Source organism: Gracilinanus agilis, chromosome 1 (genome assembly GCF_016433145.1).
Source record: "Gracilinanus agilis isolate LMUSP501 chromosome 1, AgileGrace, whole genome shotgun sequence".
Classification (NCBI taxonomy): Eukaryota; Metazoa; Chordata; class Mammalia; order Didelphimorphia; family Didelphidae; genus Gracilinanus; species Gracilinanus agilis.
Window position 1 is genome coordinate 641,770,065 of NC_058130.1, and position 12,736 is coordinate 641,782,800.

At 37.6% G+C, this 12,736-nt stretch overlaps 1 protein-coding gene across 1 annotated transcript in view; it reads right to left on the minus strand.

The window, feature by feature from the left end:
• The window catches only part of NCALD (neurocalcin delta), a 401,873-nt gene that overhangs the window by 10,238 nt on the left and 378,899 nt on the right, over positions 1–12,736 (minus strand). The gene's annotated exons all lie outside the window — the stretch shown is intronic.

Sequence of the window (12,736 nt, forward strand, 5' to 3'; positions counted from 1 at the left end):
TTTCTTTCTTTCTTTCTTTCTTTCTTTCTTTCTTTCTTTCTTTCTTCCTTCCTTCCTTCCTTCCTTCCTTCCTTTCTTTCCTTTCATTTCTCCTTCTTTCCTCATTCTCTTCCTCCTTCTTTCCCCTCCTCCTCCTCATTTCCTCATTCTTTCTTTTTCTATCTCTGTCTCTCTGTCTCTCTGTCTTTCTCTGTTTCTGTCTCTCCATTCTAACAGAGTCCTTCCTATATTGGGGAAATTTACAAGAGTAGAGGGTAGAGGAGATGGAGGTTGTAGCATAGGGAGTTCAAATACACAGGTTTGTGACCAGGGCAGGTTACTTTTTGACACTTAATAAATGTTGATTGAATGACTGAGTTTCATCTGTAAAATGGAGTTAATAAGGACATTTATGTCATATGGTTGTGTCATAAGGCCCAAATGAGATAATGTATATGTAAATCTTTGCAAATGTTAGAGCACTATTTAACAATTATTATTATTATAAAGGAGGTAACTAGATAGCACAATAGATAGAGCACTGGGCCTAAGTCAGGAAGAGCTGAGTTCAAATCATACTAGCTATGTGACCCTGGCCTAGTCAATTAATCTCTTATATGCTTTAATCCACTGGAAAAGAAATGGCATGATTCCAGTGTTTTTACCAAGAAAACTCCATGGACAAGTACTGACATTCTATGGTCCGTTGGGTCATGAAGAGTTGAACAACAACAAATTTATCACAAAAGTTATTATTATTATTATTATTATTATTATTATTACTCGAGGAAGTTGTTCTGAAAAGAAAGAGAGGTTGGGAAGAATGATGGCAAATCTCAATTCCTTATTTGCCACATTTCTTCTCCTACTTTTCTCTATTGAGTTCTGCTCCTCTTTATAATCCTTCCACCCCTATTTTCATTCTTTCTTTCCTACAAGTCTTTCTTCTTAAGCTTTAGTTAAGCATGTACTTCAAAGGTCTGTTCCCCCTCTCCATCAGCATTCAGTCATTCCCATCCTTCTCATCCAGGGTTTGCCAACTTGAAAAAATATAGATATTTAGAGATGTGTCATATGATTTTTTAAAAAGGGAATACTCTGGAGTTCTTCCTAAGAACCAAATTCACACTCCCAGATTTTAGGACCTAAAGATTTTCCATCATGTGATGCTGGCAGAAAATCAGCCACATTGCAACTGACAATGAGGGATGGGAACAGGAATGTAGTGAATTTGGTTATGAGCCTTTTATATCCAAAGCCCACAATACATTTCACTTCCAATCAGCACCTCAAGTTCAATTCAATTAAGTTTAGCCAATCTAAGGGTCTGCTCTGGGCAGAGCCCAGCCCTAGGTATCTGGGAAGGTATAAAGTTCAAGTGAGTTTCATTCTTGCCATGACAAAGTCTATGCTCTTTTAGGGAGAATAAACCAAACCCAGATTAGAATACTGTAAAAAGTGCTCTCTGAGGTTGGAGCTGGTATCCATTACTTACTGGGGAACTCAGGAGAACTTCATGGAAAGAGAAGCATATATCATAGCTTTAGTTTATTATCTTGCCCTATAAATTTGTTCTCCGTCCATCTTCACTACTTCTGTCAGTGGCATCACTATTTACCTAGTCTCCTAAGTTTGAAACCTTGTCAAGGTCCATACTATTTTGACAAAGCCAAATAGAGCAGGCACCTAGGTCGCTCAGTGGATTGAGAGCTGGACTTAGAGACTAGAACTCCTGGGTTGAAATTTGATCTCAAACACTTCCTAGCTGTGTGACCTTGGGCAAGTCACTTAACCCCAAACTCCCTAAACCTTACCACTCTTCTACCTTGGAACGCAGTATTGATTCTAAGATGAAAGATAAGGGTTTAAAAAAAAACCCACAACAAATAGGAATGGCTTTGGGATGATTTGAGTTTCTGTTCTAACAGTGAAAATAACTGAGATACAATTGTATTGAGACTTCAAAAGTGGTAGCTCCAAGATCCTGGGGGAAAAAAGGACAGAACCTCAGGCAGTAATATGAAGCAAGTCATGCCATTCATTAGCTCAGGTTCTGTTTTGTTTTGTTTTTAAACTTTAATGGCATCAAATCATGGAGAGAGGGAGGGGGAAAATAAAGTAGAATTGAAAAAATAAGGGAGAGGGAAGGGAGAGGGGAAAAGAGAGAGGTGGGGGAGGGGTGGGGAGAGAGATGAGCAAGAGAGAAGAGGGAGAGAAATGAGGGAGAGAGAGTCAAAAAGAGAGGGATTGGAGAGGGAGAGAGAATGAGATAGACAGACAGACAGAAAGAGACAGAGAGAAACAGAGAAAGAGGAGGGAAGGAGGGAGAGGAAGGAAAGGAGGAAGAAAGGGATGGAGGGAGGGTTGGAAAGAGGCTGCTTCCCTACTTTATTTTTAGCCATGTCAATAAAAGGACTAACAGGGACATCCTGTTTTTAATTAAGCTTGAAATGTCCTATTCTTGTCTCTGGGTGAATAAAGCACTATAGGGCAGCAGGGGGTCTGGCTCAGCTCAGTTCAGCCCATCCCTGGCCAGCTGGGTCCAGCTGGATCTTGAAGCACATGGAGGTGAATCTCCACATGTATACCCTGCCCTCCAGTATCTCTAGGCATTTTCAATTTCTTTTCCCCCTGAAGCAAGAGGCTCCTGAAACTCAGCCTGAAAGGCATTCCTGGCCAAATGAATAAGAACACGGTTCATAACTGATGAAATAAATGAGCCCAAGTTAAAAGTCAAATCTCAGTTTACTTTCTCTTTGAAAGAAGCAAAGCCAATCACAATAACAGGGGAGTAACAATACCTTTCTGCATGGGCTTTTTAGTTTACAAAACACTTTTAATTCATTTCAGCCCAATTCAATTATATTCAATGCACTGAGTACTTAAGGCCTACCTATGTGCCACTCATTGAAAAATTTTATTTTTATTTTATTTTAAACCCTTACCTTCTGTCTTAGAATGAATACAGCGTATTTATTGGTTCCAAGGCAGAAGAGTGGTAAGGGCTAGGCAATGGGAGTTAAGTCCAGAGTCACACAGCTAGGAAGTGTCTAACTTGGAATTCCTTTGTTCCTTCCTCTCTCTCTCTCTTTCTCTGCCTCTGTCTCTCTCAAATAAAACCTTTACCTTTTGTCTTAGGATCAATACTATGTATTGGTTCCAATGCAGAAGAGTGGTAAGGGGGTAGGCAATGGGGGTTAAGTGACTTGCACAAGGTCACACAACTAGAAGTGTCTGAGGCCACATTTGAACCCAGGATCTCCTGTCTCTAGGTCTGACTCTCAATCTATTGAGCCACCCAGCACCCCCAACAAGTTTAAGGAAAAAAAAATTGCCTGTCAAGACAGGGGAACTCGGTGACAGAGCAATCTTATTTCTGACTGACTGGGTGAGTTCCAGCATTATGTTACTAACCAGCTCATGGCATTGTCCTTAGGAACATCAACCATACTAACTGACTAGGACATGAATTTCTGCCAGAAACTGTTAAAATAAGGACCAGAAAAGTTTCTCTGCACTGACTCACTCCTTTCTGAATGGTGGTAGCTTATTATTCTCATTTCTTTTTCCCGATGAGTGAATTAAATTGGTCCCATGGAAAAGATGTTGGTTTTAATGGGCTCCTTTTAGAGAGAACCTCCTTTGTGGTTATTTTTCAGCTATTTCAGTCCCATTGTACTCTTCTTGACCCCATTTGTGGTTTTCTTGGCAAAGATACTAGAGTGGTTTGCAATTTCCTTTTTTTAGCTTGTTTTACAGATGAGGAAACTGAGGAAAACAGGGTTAAGTGAGTTGCCCAGGTTCACATAGCTAATGTCTAATGCCAAATTCAAACTCAGGTCTGCCTAACTCCAGATCTGGCACTATTTCCACTGTGCCACCTAGCTGCCCTCCTAATACTCTTTAAAAAAAAAAACAACCATACCTTCCCTCTATTGGTTCCAAGGCAGAATAGTGGTAAGGGCTAAGCAATGGGGGTTAAGTTTTTTTGCCCAGGATCACATAGCTAGGAAGTATCAGAGGTCAGATTTGAACCCAGGAACTCCCATCTATGGACCCGTTTTTCAATCTACTGAGCCACCTAGCTGCACCCCCGTCCCCCAAATACTTCTGAAAACCCAAAAGTCTAAAGCTGTAATTCTATCTTGATGTGTTCCTGTAGAATTAAGCACCAATCCCTTGCCTTGTCATAGTCAGAAAGAGAAAGAAGGTGCATCTCATTCTATTGCTAATGATTGCTTTTTTTACTCCTGAACATGTTTGACAAATGGGTGCCGCTCGTCATCAGGGGTCCTGAGGAATCGTCTAGTCAAAGCAAGAGCACTACTGATTATGACTTTCAAAAGTCACATATGGGTGGGTCAGTAAAGAAAACCTACTTTAATATGAGTCTACTAAGTCAAAATTCATGTGCATTTGGGCAGAAACTAGACTGAACTGATTTTTGCTAAGTAAACCCTTTCTACATTTTTTGTTTGGTGGGGATAGGTTGGCAGGGAAAGGGGTAAATCTCTAATTCTATTCCATTCAGGTATGAGGAAACTCCCTATGGAAAATTCTCTATACCAAATGCATCTCCTCACTAATTTAAGTCTTAGAAAGTTTGGAGGGCAGGGAGGTAGCACAGTAGGTAGAGCACTGGCCTGGAATCAGGAAGATTTAAGTTAAAATATGACCTCAGAAGCTTACTAGCTATATGACCCCAGGAAAATCACTTAATTAGGTTTGCCTCAGTTTTATTATCTGTAAAATGAGCTGGAGGAAATGGCAAACCACTCAAGTATTTTTGCCAAGAAAACCCCAAAAGGAGTTAACAAAGAGTTGGATATGACTAAAATGACTAACAGCAGAAAAGTTATGTGAATTACCCAGAGTCATAAAGGTGTTATGTATCAGAGGCAGAATTGAATATATGTCTTCATGATTCCAAGAAGAACCTCCTAGTCACTACTCCACCTTTCTATCTTTTTCTTCTTCAAAAATGGTACAAATAAGATTGTAGGAGGATGATGGGAATTCTAATACTCATCAAATACTATAGAAGCAACTTTTTACATATGAGCAATGGATATGCTAGTTACAAAAAATGATATCTATCCACTAAAACAGTACCCTTTCATCCAACCCCAATAGCCTCTACTAATATTCAGTTAGGATAGGATCTTATAGAAAATAGTTAGAATATGAACTAATATTTAGATAGAGGCAATTATGTGGCACAGTGGAGAGAGTCCTGGGCCTTGAGTCAAGAAGATCTAAGTTCTGATAAAGGGTAAAATGACAAATGTTAGAGGGAATGTGGAAAAAAAGGAGACACTAATACACTGTTGGTGGAACTGCAAATTGATCCAATCATTTTGGAGAGCAATCTGGAATTATGGTAAAAGAATTTTAAAATGGTATATACTTTTTGGTCCAGCAATACTGCAGTTAGGATTATTTCTTAGGGGAAAAGGAAAGGGGCCTATTAGTTCTAAAATATTTATAGCAGCTCTCTTTGTGGTGGCAAAGAAATTGAAGTGATGCCCATTGGGATATGAAATGATAAGCAAGTTAATTTTGGAAAAACATGGAAAGATAAAATTATGCAAATAGAAACAAGCGGAACCAAGATAACATTATGTATAGCAAAGGAAATATTGTTTGAAGAATGACTTGTGCACACCTACCTTCAGAGGAAGAACTGATAAATAGAAATAAGTTTTTCTAATAACTAAGAAATAATTTTATATATACATATATCTCTTTGTCAAATGATGCTTTCTATAAGGGAAGGATGGAAGGAAGGAAGGCGTTACTTGGGTATTTTAATGTAACAAACAAAAACATGAATACATTAAAAATTTTTTTTAAAAAAAGAACATCTGCATTTAAATAGGGCCTCAAGACACTAGCTGATCTTGGGCAAGTTATTTAACCTTAATAGAAGAAAAAAGTCTTCTTCTATTTCCTCTACTCTAGAATGGAGATATTAATAAACACTGCTTCCCAAATTTATTATGAGGCTAACAAGAAAATAATTGCAAAGCACTTAGTTGAATATTTGGCACATAACAGGGGTTATAGAAATTCTAGCTATATCATCATCATCATCATCATCATCATCATCATAGTGTAAGCTGCCACACTTGGAAGAAATGAAATGGCATTTTAAAATATCCTGTAACTCAGCACAATCCACATTGGTATTTTAAAATGAAGTTAGTTCCAATTGGAGGAATTTTTACAATGGATTGCCCATAGTCAGGGATTCTCCAATTCTCATTTAAAAAAAAATTTGCTCTAACCCACATTTTCTCACTCATCTTTTCTCTTTGTTTTTATTGAATTGCCATGGACTATAGAACTATGAGAAAACGTAGAGAGAACAATAATTTCAAGTAATTTGAACTTTCTGGATTTCAAAATTCTGCATAAGGAATTAAATCACAGAATAAAAAGATCATAAATTTGGAGCAAGCAGAAATCTCAGTTCAAACCTTTTCATATTATATATTAGAAAACGAAGACACAGAGAAGCTATAACTTGCCCAAGTCACACAACTAGGAAGTAGAAGACCCAGATCAGGTCTTTTGAATCTAAGGCCATTGTTCTTTCCTTTAGGCATTCTGATGCCCCTGCCAAGTATTTATTCAAGCAGTTCAAATGTCCTTTGAATATCTTTTCCTCTTCCTCAATTTCTTCCAGTTAACAGCTGGATTCATAATGAGGAGGAGGAATTGAGCTGAAAAGAATATTGAATTTCCAAAAATTGTGGAAAAAGCATGTTGGATCTGTGAAAAAAATGGCAGTGTCAAATATCCAAAGGGGAAAATTAGAAGGGTTAGGATTCTAAGATGAGGGGAAGAGAAAGAGGAAGGAGAAAGAGAAAAGTTAGAAAGATACCATAAAGGAAGTCAGATCAGCTTTGTAAAATGCTAAAAGAGGAGATGGGGATTAATAACTCCAGAGCAAAAACCTCTTACCCCATTCCCACCCCCAAACCTCTAGAAATCTGTCCTAGGAGTTGGTTATAAGTTCTGTTAGCCAGAACAAGGTCTTCCTCCCAGGACAAACAGTTCTGTGATCCGTGATGAATGCATGATGTTTGTTTTTCTTTAACCACCAAAGAACTGCTAAGAAGTAACTAGACCCTCTAAAGGGGAAAGGAACTCTTATACTTTAAGAAATGACACTATGGATCTGTATGTGGGTGCAACCACGTTAAAGATGATTCAATAAAGGTCAGAGAAAGAGTATACTAGTGGTGGTTGGTTCCTCCCATCCAGATAGTTATTTATCCAGCTGATAACAATAGAGGGCTTCTGTTTTCTCTAAAGCAAATCTTCAGGCTATAGCAGAGAACTCCCCAAACTTGTCTAATTGAACAGCTACTCCTTATTTCTGATGATTAAAATGGATACAAATGTTACTGAACATTGAGTGAAGTCAAAGATATAGGGCTCTTTCATAGTAGGAGGGAGATATACAAATATCTTTATGGGGGAGAGAGAGAGAGAGAGAAGAGAGAAGAGAGAGATGATCCAGTAATGGGTTTCTAGGCCATGTATCCAAGACAGAATGGTGAACCTCCCAAGATTTTTCAAATATAACAACCATTACCCATGTCCAATCATTCATATGGCAATAAATATTATTGCCAAAATAATGCTCTAAAATATTATTGAGAATTATAAATTTTGGACAAAAAATTGATAACCTATGGGAAAGAGGTAGTATTTTTTTAAATCATGGCTATCAAACGAAAACAAATGCTTCAGAAGAGAAAGATTTAGGAAATAAAGTACTAGGGTTTTATTTGTAGTTTAATTTTTTTAAACCCTTACCTTCCATCTTAGGATCAATACTATATATTGGTTCTAAAGCAGAAGAGCAGTAAGAGCTAGGCAATGAGAGTTATGTGACTTGTTCAGGGTCACAAGCTAGGAAATGTCCGAGGCCAGATTTGAACCGATGACCTCTGGTCTCCAGATCTGACTCTCAATCCACTGAGCCACCTAGCTGCCCCCTTAATTTTATTTTTTAATCAGCAAAAACTTGCTTTCTTTCTCTTTTCCTTCACTCTATTTGAGAAAGAAAGATTATTATTCCTTTTATCAATATCTATAGCCAGGCAAAACTAATTTCCTCATTAGCCATGTACAAAAAAAAGTATCATTCTTAATTTTGAATACTTCATGGTTGGTCATTACACTGATTTGAATTCCTAAGTAATTCAAAATTGTTTTTGTCTTTACAATATTATTATTGTTCAAATTGTTCTCCTGTTTCTGTTCTCTTGATTCTCATTAGTTCATTAGTTCATTCTTATAAGCGCAAATTCTCATGAGTATCATATCACTCTGAAATCATCTCCTTCATCATTTTTTATAGTACGATAGTATTCTATTGCATTGACATATTATAATTTGCTCAGCCATTCCTCCAATGATGGGCATATCCTTCCCTGCTCCAATTCTTTGGCATTGCAAAAAGAGCTGCTATAAATATTTTTTGTATAAATTTAGCATTTGTTTTTAATTAAGACTAATTCCTCCCTTAATCTACCCTCCCTCTTATTCTTCCTTTCCCTTGTTTCCCCACTTAGTGAAATATTCTTCTGTACTCACTATGTGTGTGTATTCTTTACTCCTTAAACCATTTCAGATGCAGAAATGAGACTTAAAATGTAATCTATTCCACTCCACACACCCTTTCCTCCTTGTTTGTACAGACTTCTACTTGTGTGTGCTAATTATGTGAGATGATTTTCCCAAATATTCCTTTTTCTCTCCCTGCTCCGCCTTTCCCCCTTTATTTTATTTCTCTTCTGCTTTTAAGATAATCAAGACATAACAAAATCATTCCAAGGCTCTCTGTCTAATTAGAGGCCCTCTATGACCCCTGATGCTATTAGGGTTCAGTAGAGACATGTATCATCTCCCCATGTTAGTCTTTTTTTAATCTCTTATGATTGTTCACTGATGTTTCCCATCATTTTAATATTTCTTTTAACTTCTATTTTTGCCCTTCAAAGTTTCTATATAACTCTGGTCTTTTTTAAAATCAGAATTGCATAGATACACTATTTCATTAAAGGTCTATCTTCCTACAGTTTTGCTTATAAGTTATTATGATAAGTAAGACAGCTATTATCAATTTGCTGAAAGACTCTGCTGGTTCAGAGGCTGAGGACTTTATGATCCCAGGAGGTTTCCTTTTGGTCTGGGATTTCGGCCCTGACTATTCCTCTGCTGGCTTCGGACTGGGTTAGAAGCTGGAGCTGAGACCTTGCTCTTTTCCTGGTGTCTGAGCCCCATAACTGCTATTGGCTTCTGAACTTGCCCACAACCTCCTGTATAGCCTAATCTGTGTGGTAATCAACAGTTCTTCCTGACACACCATCCCTAGGTGCAGCTCCTCTCCTTGATCTACCACAGATCTGTGTCCTGGAACTTGCTAGTGTCTCATGTCAATTTAATTAAGGGCAAATTGAAGTGGAGAATTCAGAGTTTTTGGAAAGACCTCCACGAACAGAAATAAATAAGCAGAGCGAAATAAGCAGAACCAGGAAAACGCTGTGCCCAGGAACAGCAATATTGTGAAATGATCAAACATTATAGACTTAGCTACTATGGGCAATACAATGATCCAAGACAATTCTGAGGGACTTATGACAAAGGATGCTGCTATACACCTCCAGAGGAAGAACTGTTGGAGTCACAATGCTGATGAAATCATATGATTTTTCAATTGTTTATTTGAGTATATGATTTGAGGTTTTAGTTTTATAAGATTATTCATTTACTAAAATGAACAATATGGAAATGAAAAATGAAGAGGTAAAATTCAGAGCCTCATCAGTTTATCAACAGGGGGCAAACCCATGAATAAAGTGGTATAAATAACTCCCCACAGTTAGGCCAATGACCCTAGAGTAAGTGGTGCAGCTCTCTTTTATTAGCACAGAAGAAAGAACAGACCTAAGTGTGTGAGGGAAATAAGGTAACTGGTTACAGAGCTGGAAGCATCATGGCGGGTGAGGACAACACAACCAGTTGAAAATTAGGAATGAAGGCTAGCAATAACCCCTTCCTTCCCTGACTAAGAAATGTTCATTGTTTGAGCCCACATGCAAAATAAGAGATAGTGGACTTCTTTGGATAACAAACCAGACATAGTTGAAAGATAGCTTGATGGGGTAAAGACACTAAACCAGTCTAACTGGCATTCACTTGAATCTCTCAAGAATAATAAATTTCTTAGAAGCAAGAACAGAACAGTGATCGACAGAACTAAATTCTAAACAGCTCATAGGCAAAGAGTCAAAGAAATGTGGTTTGTGTAGTCATTCAAAACAGCAGTAATATAGCATAGGGTCAATTACAGAATAGAATTAATTATAAACTGATACAGAATCAATTTTAATTTCTTCACTAGTGAGTGTCAAAGCTTCCAGTTGGCAACTGTTCCTTCATCCCACGCAAATTTACACCCCTCTGTGATGAATCTGGGACCTCTTCATGCCTACAGTCTTTTCTTTGGCTGAAATGCTCTGAACTGTACGGTTCTGGCAAAGCTCTGTTTCCTAGGTCTACAGACATCTATATCGGTCTTCCTATGCTGACCCTAGGTGGAAAAAATGACTTCTTGTGAATTTTTAATTGTATTTCCTGATCAAGATTTGGTTTGGTACAGTTTCTAGATAGATTTGTAGATTTAAGAGTTTGTTTTGTTCTGAGAGGGAAAAAGAAGGCTGCTATATTTCCTCCTGGTTCTCCAGGACCATCATAGCACTTCCTGAACTACTGGTTGTTAAGGAGATAGATCTGATTAGAGGATTTGGATTTCTGAATGCTGACAAACCTTTGGCCAAGGATAGAGCATATCTAACCATAATTGGAAAAAAAATAGTTGCCTAGAGTCTTTATAATCTAATTAAAGTGTTTTAAATTGAAAGGAATGAAGTATAAATCTGCTTATGTAGGGTATGCTTACCAAATTAGATAACATAGAGAATAACTATATTGTAGAGACAATAATAGCAATAGAGATATCTTGCTATTCAAATGAAGCATAATCCAAATAAGGATCCAGCAATAAAAGCCCATTATCCTAATACAAGGAGAAGAATTTTGCTTCCTAGATATCACTGAGACTTGGGTGGGATGGAGCTTATGATTAGAATATGGTTCTAGAAAATGTATGCCTTATTCAAAAAGAATGGGATACATATGTGGAGTTGAAGTTAACACTCTATTGTGAGAATGAATGAATGAATGAATGAAAAGACATTTATTAAGCACAAAATGTGTTTCAAGTACTTGTTATGTGTCAACCAGCAAGAGAATATTTGGGTGAAAATTAAAAGAAGCAGAGATATGTTATTTTTATGTGGGTATAGTAGGACAACCTAATCAGAAGAAAATGGATGAATAGTTTGGAAAATAGACCACAAGCCTGGTACAAATATATGATATTCTAGTGATGGCAGATTCTCAATTATCCAGGCATCTTCTGAAGCTCTTTCTGCCAGAACCAAAACAGCTAATGCCTTAGATTACATTAATGGTAACTTAATCTTTTAAAAGGCAGAGAGAATTAATTTTCTCTTTTTAAAAAAAATTTAGAACTTCATTAACAGCAAAAAAATGAAGCACTTTCAGACACAGAGTAGAACAGAAAGAAGATTGCATATGTAGCTGTGAATTTGTTATGAGTGGCTCACTTTTCTTTTAAAATACGTAATGAATTCACCATGTTATTTTCAGAGCTATCTTGTTTGTGTTTCCTGTTGGCCTTATTCTGTTTTCTTATGTGCATGTTTTAGAAATGTTTTAATGACCCTCATTGGTAGTCCCTATCCCTCTGCCAATAAATCCTCTCCAAACTGAAAGAATATGACCCTGTATCATGTAAGCATCATCAGGCAAAACAGATCACTCAATTGGCCATGTCTCAACATTTATGTCTCATTCTGCACCCTAGGTCCATCTTCTGTTTCAAGAGACAAGGTGAGTGGGTTGAATGTTACATCACTGGTCTTCTAGAATCGTGGTTGGTCATTACATTAATCAAAATCCTTAAGTCCTTCAGAATTATTTATTTGTCTTTACAGTTTGTTGCTATTGTATAAAGGGTTCTACAAGTCAGCAGAGGAAATGTTTAAAGGATTACTATTCTGGAAGAAGTTTTCCCTTATAAGGAGGAAATTGGTTCTTGAATGATGAGTGATGAAGTCAATTGTTGCTTCCAACATGCCCAATTCTCCTCTGTCCTTTAAAAAAGGACTATATCTTTGACCTGTCACCCGGCATCTTACTTTCCTTTCTCAGTCAAAATTCTAGAAAAAGTTGACATATTCAACTCCTCAACCTTTAGGTAAAGCATTGCTTGGCATTAGAGTTAAGACTTGAGTTAAATTACTTCTTCTTCCTCTTCTTCCTCTTCCTCTTCTTTTTCTCTCCTTCCTCCTCCTCCCTCCTTATCTTAGTGTCAATATTGTGTATTGTTTTTTTTTAAACCCTTACCTTCCATCTTGGAGTCAATACTGTGGATTGGCTTCAAGGCAGAAAAGTGGTAAGGGCTAGGCAACGGGGGGTTAAGTGACTTGCCCAGGGTCACACAGCTAGGAAGTGTCTGAGGCCAGATTTGAACCTAGGACCTCCCATCTCTAGGCTTGGCTCTCAATCCACTGAGATACCCAGCTGCCTCCTGTGTACTGGTTTTAAGGCAGAAGAGTAGTAAGGGTTAGGCAATGGAGGATAAGTGCTTTCC